A 13030-nucleotide genomic window follows, 5' to 3' on the forward strand; every position below is an offset into this window, starting at 1 on the left:
GATCAATCGAATGTGCGGAACCGATCAATCGAATGTGCGTTACCGATCAATCGAATGTGCGGTACCGATCAATCGAATGTGCGGTACCGATCAATCGATTGTGCGTTACCGATCAATCGAATGTGCGTTACCGATCGATCGAATGTGCGGTACCGATCAATCGAATGTGCGGTACCGATCAATCGAATGTGCGGTACCGATCAATCGAATGTGCGGTACCGATCAGTCGAATGTGCGTTACTGATCAATCGAATGTTCGGTACCGATCGATCGAATGTGTGGTACCGATCAATCGAGTGTGCGGTACCGATCAATCGAATGTTCGGTACCGATCGATCGAATGTGCTGTAACGCTTAATCGAATGTGCGGTACCGATCAATCGAATGTACGGTACCGATCAATCGAATGTGCGGTAACGCTTAATCGAATGTGCGGTACCGATCAATCGAATGTTCGGTACCGATCGATCGAATGTGCGGTATCGATCAATCGAATGTTCGGTACCGATCGAAAGTGCGGTACCGATCAATCGAATGTTCGGTATCGATGAATCGAATGTTCAGTACCAATGAATCGAATGTGCGGTTTCGTTCAATCGAATGTTCGGTACCAATCGTTCGAATGCGCGGACCCGATCAATCGAATGTGCGGCACCGATCAAAATAATGTGCGGTACCGATCAATCGAATGTTCGGTACCGATCGATCGAATGTGGTGTAACGCTTAATCGAATGTGCGGTACCGATCAATCGAATGTGCGGTACCGATCAATCGAATGTGCGGTACCGATCAATCGAATGTGCGGAACCGATCAATCGAATGTGCGTTACCGATCAATCGAATGTTCGGCACCGATCGATCGAACATGCGGTATCGATGAATCGAATGTTCGGTACCGATCAATCGAATGTTCGATACCGATGAATCGAATGTGCGGTATCGTTCAATCGAATGTTCGGTACCAATCGATCGAATGCGCGGACCCGATAGATCGAATGTGCGGTATCGATCAATCGAATGTGCGTTACCGATCAATCGAATATGCGGTACCGATCAATCGAATGTTCGGTACCGATCGATCGAATGTGCTGTAACGCTTAATCGAATGTGCGGTACTGATCAATCGAATGTGCGGTACCGATAAATCGAATGTACGGTACCGATCGATCGAATGTGCGGTACCGATCAATCGAATGTGCGTTACCGATCAATCGAATGTGCGGTACCGATCAATCGAATGTTCGGTACCGATCGATCGAATATGCGGTATCGATAAATCGAATGTTCGGAAGCGATCAATCGAATGTTCGGTACCGATGAAACGAATTTGCAGTATCGATCGAATGTACGTTACCGATCAATCGAATGTGCGGAACCGATGAATCGAATGTGCGTACACTGTAAACATAATCTAGTCAAGATGACTAGAGTACATTAGTCCAGACAATGCTTCTATCGACCAATTAATTCTAGTCACTTGACTAACTTTTGGTCCAGTGACCAAATAGTTCTGGTCATATGACTAAGTAAACCTGGTCACATGACCAGTTTTTACTAGTCATTCAATTATGCCTCTATCGACCAGGCTTTAGTCAAGCGACCTAAACGATTAGTCAAGATGTCAGTTGACTAATTCAATTAGTCACATGACCAGTTTTTACTAGTCATTCAATTATGCCTCTATCGACCAGGCTTTAGTCAAGCGACCTAAACGATTAGTCAAGATGTCAATTGACTTATTCAATTAGTCACATGACCAGTTTTTGCTAGTCTTTCAACAATGCTCTATCGACCAGGTTTTTTGTCAAGCGACCTAAACGATTAGTCCAGCAGTCACTTGACTAATCCAGTTAGTCTTGCCCATGGATAAAAGTAGTTTTTCTATACTAGTTTTATATGACCCACCACGGATTCGAACCTGCGACAACTCCCTTATAGGTACAAAGCTGTCTGTTGAGCTAACTGGTGGGAACAATTCTTGGATATAAAACCTGATTGGGCCTTAACCACTGCTAGACCATCAAGCCCTCTCACATGAAAAAAAGAAAGCAAGAATTTCTGTATTAATTTGGAATCACATTTTATATTTTCTCTTAAACACTACATATGCTTCACCTCAATAGTAAGTACAAAAGAGTGTCTGATTTCATCAGTAATTGAAGAACCAGAAAACCCAAAGGTTTAGTGGTTCTGATGCCGATGAGAGTTTATGAAATAAGATAAGTCAGAATTTGTTATTGTTATATACCTGTATTGTACTTATTGCCAGACAACTGAAACCAAACTGAAGCTGATCAGACATAAAGTTGTCAGTTGCACTCATGAATATAAATGAAATTTCAGTTTCATGTGGCACTACTGTACCAACCTACCAAGTATGAAGGTGGTCAGACATATATTTGAAAAAAAATATCGACATTTTAAGAATTTGATTACAAGCCCCACCCACATATTCATGTACTGGACAACAAAAACAATGAGGTCCATGTAATGATAATGTAGCATATCTACAAGTTATTCAATACATTTACAGTAATTAAATATATTGTTTTTAAGATTATACATACACTTGCAAACATGCTAAACTGTAGATTACCTGGCCATCGTAAACAAAACCAAAAATTAATGCCTTTATTGATGTACATATAAAGTTTAAAAAAAGTGATATAGTTGACTCTAGGCATTTCACCACCCCACACCCCCTCTCCAGACAACCACATGGGGATCATACGACACAACCCATATCCCCAACCCAGAGCGGAACCCTTACCATCATACCACCTGCAGCCTCACCTACCATCCTACAACCCTGATCCCAACATCACCCTACTCATCTGACAACCCCCCCCCCCACCTGACACCCATCAGATTTTACCAGTTTCACACCTTAATACCAACACATTAATCTACCCCACTCACATAAGATTTCCCTATACTCTATAGGTACATGTACAGTAATACCAGATTATTAAGTTCATTTACTATTTTCACTATAGACTATCCCTTTAATTGTCTGAGCCAGCTATTTATGCAACATACATATACACACATACCCACACGCAAACTTGATCAAAACATACAAACATGCCAACTCATCACAACATACACATATGCCAACTTAATTGCAAAGGTTACTTTTTTTCAGTCCAGTTTAATTTGTCACTGGACTACTCCTTTAATGGCCTGGCTAGCCAATTTCATGGTTTTATAAAGCAAAACAAATATAGATAAGATCAGCAAGCTCCCAGGAACCAGGAAAACATGTCAAACGTGACGAATGACAGGAGTTTAGGAATGAGGGACAACAAATGCTATATGGCCAACAAACACATGAATATTAATGAGGTTACATGTTATTTTCATATGAAAATGTAACTATTATTATCCACCACCAATCAACAAAGTATGGAGATGATCGTTTATACCGTTGCAAAGTTATTGACATTTTAAGAATTTCACTTTAACTGCTGCCTACTCATTAGTATTCATGTCATGAACAACAAAAACAATAGCGAACATCTACTAATCATGAAGCATGTACTAGTTCAAAATGACAGTAATTCAAAATTTAATTTCTAAGATTTCAGGTTTACAAGCTATTTCTAGCAATTAAGGATTAAGCCCCACCTACTCATGAATATTAATTAGATGAAATTCCATTGTCATGTGACAATGAACCACTTACATCACCATACCAAGTATGAAGCAGATCGGACATACCGTTGCGAAGATATTGACATTTTAAGAATTTTACTTTAAGCCCTACCCACTTATTAATATTCATGTCATGGAGAACAAAAACAATAGGGACCATCCACACATCACCAGTCCAATATGACATTGATCCAATGTGTCGTTGTTGAGATATCGTGTTTATCCCCATACAGTAGAATTCTTCCGAGGACGTGGTGATTCTTTAGAAATCACAACCGAGGACCTGAAATTGTTTTGTTCAAGTCCTCGGTCAGATAGCAAAACAAACGCATACCCACACACACATGTTTGCATTACATTCAGACTGAGGACCCCATTGTATTTTCCATTGTTCAAATCCACGTACCCTAACCTTAACAATACCCCATACAATAGAATTCTTCCGAGGACGTGGTGATTCTTTAGAAATTACAACCGAGGACCTGAAATTGTTTTGTTCAAGTCCTCGGTTAGATAGCAAAACAAACGCATACTCACACACGCCAACTTGATCGCATAGGTTACTCGGCCTTCGGCATCGTAACCAAAAATAACAACATTTTGTAAGTCAAAACTAACACACGCAACAGCTCAAATGATAATGAAAAAATTTTCAATGACTTATTATTTGCAAGTTAGTTACAGTTTTATAACACCTTAGCCTATTTTGACTCATATATGCTAGTGCAATTGATAGGCAGTATTCTATGTTATAAATGTGATGACAGTTTGAGCCAAAAAAACTGTACAAAAAATGGTAGGTGCCTGGAGCAGTATTAGGCCATCAATTTTTAGCGATTTGCATGTTTAGTTTCTCCAGAATTTTATTGACTGATTTATCTGCCGGTGTAGTATCATCAACATTCAAAATGATTTTTTTTTAAAACTGAAGGGTTTTCTTCAGCAAAGGCTCTATGCCATATTTAGGACATAGAACACTGCCAAATAATTGCACATGGCTGCGAACAAACTTTTCAAAGTAGCTACTTGCAAGGTTTCCACTATCACAGTGTACTCTGGAACACCTTCATCCTCTGTCACCTGGATATAAACTGGCACGTCTGACAAGTCTGTAACCTGCAAAGATATTAAGGTATATGTATTCAATATACAGCGCTTTCCAGTTTCAGAAAATGGGAGGGGTGGCTGATCCACCATGATGGCCATGAGTGACCAACAAACAAATATACTCCACCAACGAAGGAATCAAAATAAATAATTTCTTAAATATTTTTTCAAATCAATTTACAGTACATCGTATTCACTACAAGTAATACTATTTTTGATGATATAAATAATAGCAGAGTATAAATGAAACAACAGAGCTAAATGGTGCACTGGTTCCGTGTATTTTAGAGAGAAATGAATATTTGCCATGAGTTATGACATCATGTTACAGCTAATTACATCATGGTAGGGATTCATTCCACTAGATGATTTTAATACACTTGGGGCTGATCAGGAAATCCACATTGGGTTATGGTTACTGCAACTACAGATTGAAATCTGTCCAACATTCTGTTCCAGTTAATTATCACATACATACTAGTCTATTCTACCTTTGTGATGATGCCCTTACTATATTTACAGCTATGAACACTCCCAGGTCATACATGTGATATTTAGTTAGGGAATAATGATCAGATGTGCGGGCCTTTGTTGCAGACAGGTTTTCAGGGCCCAAATATTTCAAGGCCCCCCAGAAATAAGGATGCCAAAAAAAGCCCCCCCCCCCCAAAAAAAAATGTCCCAACAAATGTTAGGGCTAAACCAATTTTAGGGCAAATTTGTATGAAAAGTATCATTTTGAGCGATTTCATAAATTGGCCCATATGGTCTACAGGTGACTTAGGCCCCCAAATCCTAAAAACCCAAAGGAGGCACTACCTAAGTACCACTGTGAAAAATGCTCAACACTGCACCATAGAATTCATAGGAAAAGAAACATTTTGTGTGATTTCAGGCGGAGTTCAAAATGGCCCATATGGCCCATACATGACCTTTGGCCTAAAATTCCAAACACCCCAAAGGAGCACTACCAAAACACTATCGTGACAATTAAACTCTAAGCATTGTGACCATACAATCTGTAGGAAAATATTAATTTTGAGTTATTTCCTGAAATAGCCCATATGGCATCAGACCTAAAATTGCTGAATACCCCAAAGGAAACACTACCAGGGCACTATCATGATGAACCCTCGACACTGTAACATACAATATCAGACCACCTCTGATGGCCTTGACCCATAGTTTACATACTGTTGATTTAAATAATACATTGGGTACTTACACTATCCTCATCTGCAAATACAATCATAGCACCCAACTTCTCATTCAGTAGAGTCGGAACTGACAGAATTGCTGCATGCATTCTAGACTCTAAAAGAAAAATCAACAACAGAATGTTAAAGCACTCATAACATCATGACATTTCAGAAGAGTGATATTATGTCATATTTGGTAACATCGATAGGACAAAAATATCACAGATTCACTCATCTGCAGTCCGGAGAGCAATACTCAATACTCGATAAATTGCTTAGGTGATAATATTAAAGTAGAGTACTAAATACATCACAGGTCTTATTTTCAGCAAAGATATTTGTATCATTTGATAAGGTCTAGGCTACTTAGCTAAGTAATATCAAGTATGAGCTCAACCCAAGCAAGCATCTTTAAGTTATGCCAATTGTTCAGTTATTTGTCGTGGGCCCCTACTGGCATGGGCCATAAAAAATGATTGCATCCATGTCATTGTTTCAGCTTGAGGGATTCAAGACAATGATAACTGATAAGGAACATTTGAAGCAAAATATAGAAACATTAATGGAAAAATATGAAATACTGAGATTGTATTGAAAGAGTTGCTCCATTTGTCAAGAATATGTATCAGTTGTCACACTCGTATCTTGGACCCAAAGCAGATAGGTTTCATTGATACCTACAGATTCCTGAAGTCCGAGAACATGTTTTCCCTGAATTAACAACCATATATCATATTCTGAGGTCTTCAGTAAAATGAAGATAATAGAGAGCAGACTAGCAAGCAGATTGACACATGAAAATTTGAACCTCAGGATTCAGCTGGCAACAGAGCATGTTCAGTGTGAAAGTTGAACAAGGAAGATATTATTTGAGAATATGCAGACAGTGATAAATTGAAATGCCTCTTGTTTCCAAAGTAGAGTAAGTAGACTAGATTTCCATATACTCAGCTTGTAACAATGTAACATTGCATCATATAAATGGATCAAACTGCATATCGTGTAGCCTATAATACATATAGGCATATAGGGGGAAGTGGGGGCAGGTTGTCACATACCACCTACTTCCACCCATGGATTTGCATATTGAACAATATATTTTTGGAAATTGGAATAGACATTCTATATCCATATCCATAACTTCAAACATGTTATAATAACCTTAATAATAATAAAACGTTTTTATATAGGGCATTCCGTCCAAGACCACAATGCTGCAATGCACTGCACACAGAAAAAATATAATTATACAAAACATTACCCATATTGCAAATATAAATGCTAATTCAGAGTTGATTTTTTAATTTTTTTTTTAAATAATCAAATAAATTTTGCAATAATCAAAAGTTCAATTTCCTCTCAAATGTTACCTAAATCTTCCAAAAACATCTATACCCACCCATATCACATACGAGCAGTCAGCCCAATGATTTAATTTGATTTCGGGACAATCAAGGGAAGTCAACAGTCTTGAATATAATTTCAAAATTAGGCCCTATATCCCCTCCACTAAGGGGCCCATGATACTGTACCAATTTGTTGAACACAGACACTTGTTTGTACCAAATGAAGTACTTCACAGCCATAATTTATGCAATCTACCGTCAATACACAGCCTGTCTCGTTATCATCTGAGCACTTGATTGTGTTCATCCATGATCATATCTGGCAGTCTGGGTTATCTGTGGTACAGGGTCTTTCACAGGGTCCATCCTGATCCTTATTCTACTGAACTTAACTGAACTCTGAGGGGATTCTAGCAGGCAATTTCTAGAATTGTTCAATTTGTTTTAGCATGATAGGCCTCATGCCATACCGGTGTATGTGACAAGGATTTTTCTCCGTGAAAATACAACCCCCCCCCCCCCCCCAGATTTACTGAAATTGCTTTGATACTTGATTGAGACTCTATTTTATAAGGAACTGCTTGATTTCAGAGAATATGCTGACCACAAATTCAACTTTTCCTGCCAAGAATTAGAAAAGTGATTTAAATCAGTGATTTAAAAAAACCACTGATTTAAATCAGCATAATTTAAAATCACACAACCCTCTGCTAGTAAGTCTTAACAAGGTCCTAAATTTACATATAGATTTAGCATTTCAAACATGTGGTGGTAGTTGGTTTCAGAGTTTAGCAGCTGCTGAAAAAAGAACTCTCACCGTAAGTAATGGTGCTGACATTTGTACAATAAGTGTTGTAGCAGCATTTGACCTGAGAATATGTACCGGTTCATTGATATTGAGAAGTTTACATAGATAGTATGGAGCAAGTTTATTTAATATTTTGTAGGTCAAAAGCATTAACTTACACATGATACGCTTCTTCACTTGTAACCAGTGGAGATTTACAAGGATGGGGGTTATGTGTTCACACTTCCTAGATAAGGTAACCAACCTGGCAGCTCGTACAATGCTGGAGCTTATTTGGCAGTCCATAAATGAGTCTGTTGCAAGAGTCAAGATGTGAAGAGACAAATGCGTGCACTAGCCTTTTAGTGCTACCACAGTCTGAGTATGTATGGATGCGCCCTATTTTCCTCAGACTGTATGATGCAAGACGACAAACGTTAATGTCTAATGAAGGTGTTTATTTTTCACTACCATACATCTGAATGGTTATACCCCCTCACCAAGACATAATTTGCATCCACCCCTGCCTCAGACTTTGCTCGTAGTCCATTTTGAAGACCCAGCACATACCTGGGTGATGATCACTTGAATAGTGAATTACAGATTGAATTGTAACTAATTTACCTTAACGGGCACCCTCGTCCTTCTCCATGGATGTATCTATGACAGTGGGATGCTTCATCTTCAAAGTGCAGCGGATTATGGCATCTCCATACTTGGAAAGCCCTTCACCAAGCAACTGTGCCATTGTCGTCTTTCCTTCAAGTCGCTTTAATTCAAGTAGTATCTATGGTTAAATGAGATCAATTAGATATTATACAGTACATATGGTAAATTCACCTGAGAAGTTAAGAGATCGCTTAGGACTAACAAATATTCGGGATTATGTTCAGAGACGTAGATTGAGATGGTTTAGACATGTCGAAAGGGATGGAAGATGCGAATTGGTAAAGAAGTAGAGAGAGCTGTAGCTGGTCAATGTAGGAGCAGTAGGCTCCCCAAGTCTTGGGATGAGGACATGAGGGTTTGCGGAGTGATCTTGCTGATAAAGGTATAGATCGGGCTCTAGCTCAGAATAAAACAAAATGGTTTCTTTTTAAGGGGGAACATCCCCCCTACAAATTCCCAATAGCGGTATCAGCAAAAAAAGTGTGGGAATCCTGCAATCGCGCTGCTTAGCGCAACACTGTCTTGAATTGATTTTTGAAAAACAAAGTCGTGGTGCGAACAAGTGGTGGGCATAAAATGAATATATTCAAATGTCCATAACTTTTGAAACCACAAGATTGAATTTTACTTTTATGCAGACTACTGTATAATAAATAATATCTACAAAGACATATTCATACAGTACCTCTTCATCTTCAAATAGCCAAGGATAGACTTTCTTAACCACTTCGCTGGTAGCATCCTCTTCCACAATTAAACGACGTCTATCTGCCAATGTGATAGACATACAACTTTTGTTATTTGTTCACATCCCTAATGTTCATGTGCATATTTTGTACAGCATGTGGGTAAACATGTACGGTACGATACCAGTCACAATTCAACTATTTAATCACATCCCATTACTAAAATGTACAGTAGAAATGGAAGTGAAATTAATATGCAGTGATACAGAAGCCTGAATGCATTTGATACCTGTATGGAAAAGAAACATGTGCAAACATTAATCAATCCGCTATGGTAGCTACATTTTCATTTGTCAAGTGTACAATGATAACCATATACATTTATGTTTGAAATTGTAGTATTTCCAAAAAGTTGAATGAAACACCCCGTAAAAGATGTCCTATTTTATTTCCAATGGAATTAGGGTTAGCCTAGGGGGATCAACTGCGGTCACGGTACCACAGGTAAAGCGAGGAATATTCCATCTTCAAAAAAGCCTAGTCCAAGGCTATATGACTCCCTACAAACAGCTACAACAAATTAAACACCCACCCACCTTTGTTCTGAATCGGAACTGTTTTGTACAAACTTAAAAAATAGCAGAAAAAACTGTCCCAACTCATGCCGCTAGAATATATAACAAATTTTAGCCAAAAATTCCGGACAAGTCAGTACAATTGTCCAGAAATATTCCCCCTCTATATTACTGACAACTAGGCCTATAAATTGATATGACACAGCTGTGGCAGCAATAGGCTGTTAGATTGCTCCAAGGTCCCCAATGTTTATTTTGGAAGGGGGAGTGTATTCTCCTGTGAATTGTTAACGGGATTGTTGGATAGGATGGTCAGTGGACAAACTGGTAATAAAAGATTGGCGTCATGTTCAGTTGATGTTGCGTATGAAACATAGGCCTAGCCTCTGTATTTTATGAAAACTATTTAGGGCTAGGCCTGGGGGGGGGGGGCTATAGGGCCCTAGGAATAATCAGCTTATTTAGTGTAACAGTTTCGCACGCAACTACACAATCCCATACACACTATTCAAGTTAATTCGTTATCTTAGGGTGACCCTAATTGGAGGCTAATCCTTAACTCAAACCTAATCTAGGTATAAATAATATGGCCTAGGACCTAAGCCTAGGCTATGTCCCCCCTGAAAGTGCAGGAGAAACACTGCTGTGAATTTATCCCCCTAAAATATTTCAAGAATAATATAGCCAAGGTCCTATCCCCCTAAGGCTAAAGTTTCTAATACAGATTAGAACTATTAAGTTTAATTTAGGTTTGTTATTTTGTAAAGAAATTATCCATTGCAAACATGAGAAACGCGTGAATACCGGCGCCACCATGATACAGTAAATATACGGAGGCCTACTGTTACGATAAACTGTGCTGTACAACTACTACAACTAGAAGGCAGCTTAACGTCATTAGGTTTAACGTTAGGCAATTCGCCTATAGCTACTGCATGATAGGCCTAGCCTAGATCTTAGCTTGTTCGTACACAAGTTGGAATAATCCAAAATACACACTTTATGGTCTAATAAACTATATACTTTTTAAGTGACTAACAAACGACACTGGCCAAAGGCCCAAAGAAAACTGGTCTAATATACTAACCTTGCAATGGTTACTGACAATATCACTGGATGATAATATTTTTTTGATTTTTCGTACCGTAACCGTCTGGCTGCTAACTCCCTGCTGTATGTTCCTTGTTCGTCGTGTACGTATGTGTACAATATACTATAGTTCAGTGCAGTACGCTAGGCCGTACCGTGGCGCTACAATTGTTAATATTTTCCCGCGCTTTTTCATGTGACGAATATATCAACCTGATTGACTAGTGAGTTCGTCCCAGTGCTGACATTTATTGTAGGACCAGATTAAAATAGAACTATGACCATTATGTTCTGGTCAGGCGACCTTTTGGGTTAGTCGTGAAGGCATCTCTACCAAGATTATGGCGGGATAATCGTTGACTAACGTAAACCAGTCGATATGACTAGACTTTAGCCTCGCTTGACTAGATTGTGTTTAGAGTGTAACCGATCAATCAAATGTGCGGTACCGATCAATCGAAAGTGCGGTATCGATCGATCGAATGTGCGGTATCGATCAATCGAATGTTAGGTACCGATGAATCGAATGTGCGGTACCGATCAATCGATTGTGCGTTACCGATCAATCGAATGTGCGTTACCGATCGATCGAATGTGCGGTACCGATAAATCGAATGTTCGGTACCGATCGATCGAATGTGCGGTACCGATCAATCGAATGTGCGGTACCGATCAATCAATTTTGCGGTACCGATCAATCGAATGTGCGGTACCAATCAATCGATTGTGCGTTAACGATCGATCGTATGTGCGTTACCGATCAATCGAATGTGCGGTATCGATCAATCGAATGTTCGGTACCGATCGATCGAATGTTCGGTACCGATCTATCGAATGTGCGGTACCGATCAATCGAATGTGCGGTACCGATCAATCGAATGTTCGGTACCGATCAATCGAATGTGCGGTACCGATCAATCGATTTTGCGGTACCGATCAATCGAATGTGCGGTACCGATCAATCGATTGTGCGTTAACGATCGATCGAATGTGCGTTACCGATCAATCGAATGTGCGGTATCGATCGATCGAATGTTCGGTACCTATCGATCGAATGCTCGGTACCGATCAGTCGAATGTGCGGTACCGATAAATCGAATGTACGGTACCGATCGATCGAATGTCCGGTACCGATCAATCGAATGTTCGTTACCGATCAATCGAATTTGCGGTACCGATCAATCGAATGTGCGGAACCGATCGATCGAATGTGCGTTACAGATCGATCAAATGTTCGGTACCGATCGATCGAATGCTCGGTATCGATCAATCGAATGTGCGGTACCGATGAATTGATTGTGCGGTACCGATCAATCGAATTTGCGTTAACGATCAATCGAATGTTCGGTATCGATGAATCGAATGTTCGATACCAATCGATCGAATGCGCGGACCCTATAGATCGAAAGTGCGGTATCGATCAATCGAATGTGCGGCACCGAAAAATAGAATGTGCGGTACCGACCAATCGAATGTTCGGTACCGATGAAACGAATTTGCAGTATCGATCGAATGTACGTTACCGATCAATCGAATGTGCGGAACCGATCAATCGAATGTGCGTTACCGATCAATCGAATGTGCGGTACCGATCAATCGATTTTGCGGTACCGATCAATCGAATGTGCGGTACCGATCAATCGATTGTGCGTTAACGATCGATCGAATGTGTGTTACCGATCAATCGAATGTGCGGTATCGATCAATCGAATGTTCGGTACCGATCGATCGAATGCTCGGTACCGATCGATCGAATGTGCGGTACCGATTAATCGAATGTTCGGTAAAATCAATCGAATGTGCGGAACCGATCGATCGAATTCGCGTTAACGATCAATCGAATGTGCGTTACCGATCAGTCGAATGTTCGGTACCGATCAGTCGAGTTTGCGTTACCGATCAATCGAATGTTCGGTA

At 39.7% G+C, this 13030-nt stretch overlaps 1 long non-coding RNA gene across 3 annotated transcripts; it reads right to left on the bottom strand.

Annotated features, from left to right (window-relative positions):
• Positions 1 to 2056: 2056 nt before the first annotated feature.
• On the bottom strand, positions 2057 to 11199 carry LOC139967674 (uncharacterized). Of its 3 annotated transcripts, none has more exons than XR_011793075.1 (5): positions 11112 to 11198; positions 9449 to 9531; positions 8719 to 8881; positions 5988 to 6076; positions 2057 to 4771 (listed from the first exon to the last, which is right to left on the bottom strand). It is a non-coding gene; the product is annotated as an uncharacterized lncRNA (long non-coding RNA). The 3 variants fall into 3 exon arrangements; XR_011793076.1 differs by having other exon boundaries at positions 9449 to 9527; positions 11112 to 11126; XR_011793077.1 differs by lacking the exon at positions 9449 to 9531 and having other exon boundaries at positions 11112 to 11199.
• Between the last annotated feature and the right edge of the window lie 1831 nt (positions 11200 to 13030).

The sequence above is a fragment of the Apostichopus japonicus genome, chromosome 1 (assembly GCF_037975245.1).
Source record: "Apostichopus japonicus isolate 1M-3 chromosome 1, ASM3797524v1, whole genome shotgun sequence".
NCBI lineage: Eukaryota > Metazoa > Echinodermata > Holothuroidea > Aspidochirotida > Stichopodidae > Apostichopus > Apostichopus japonicus.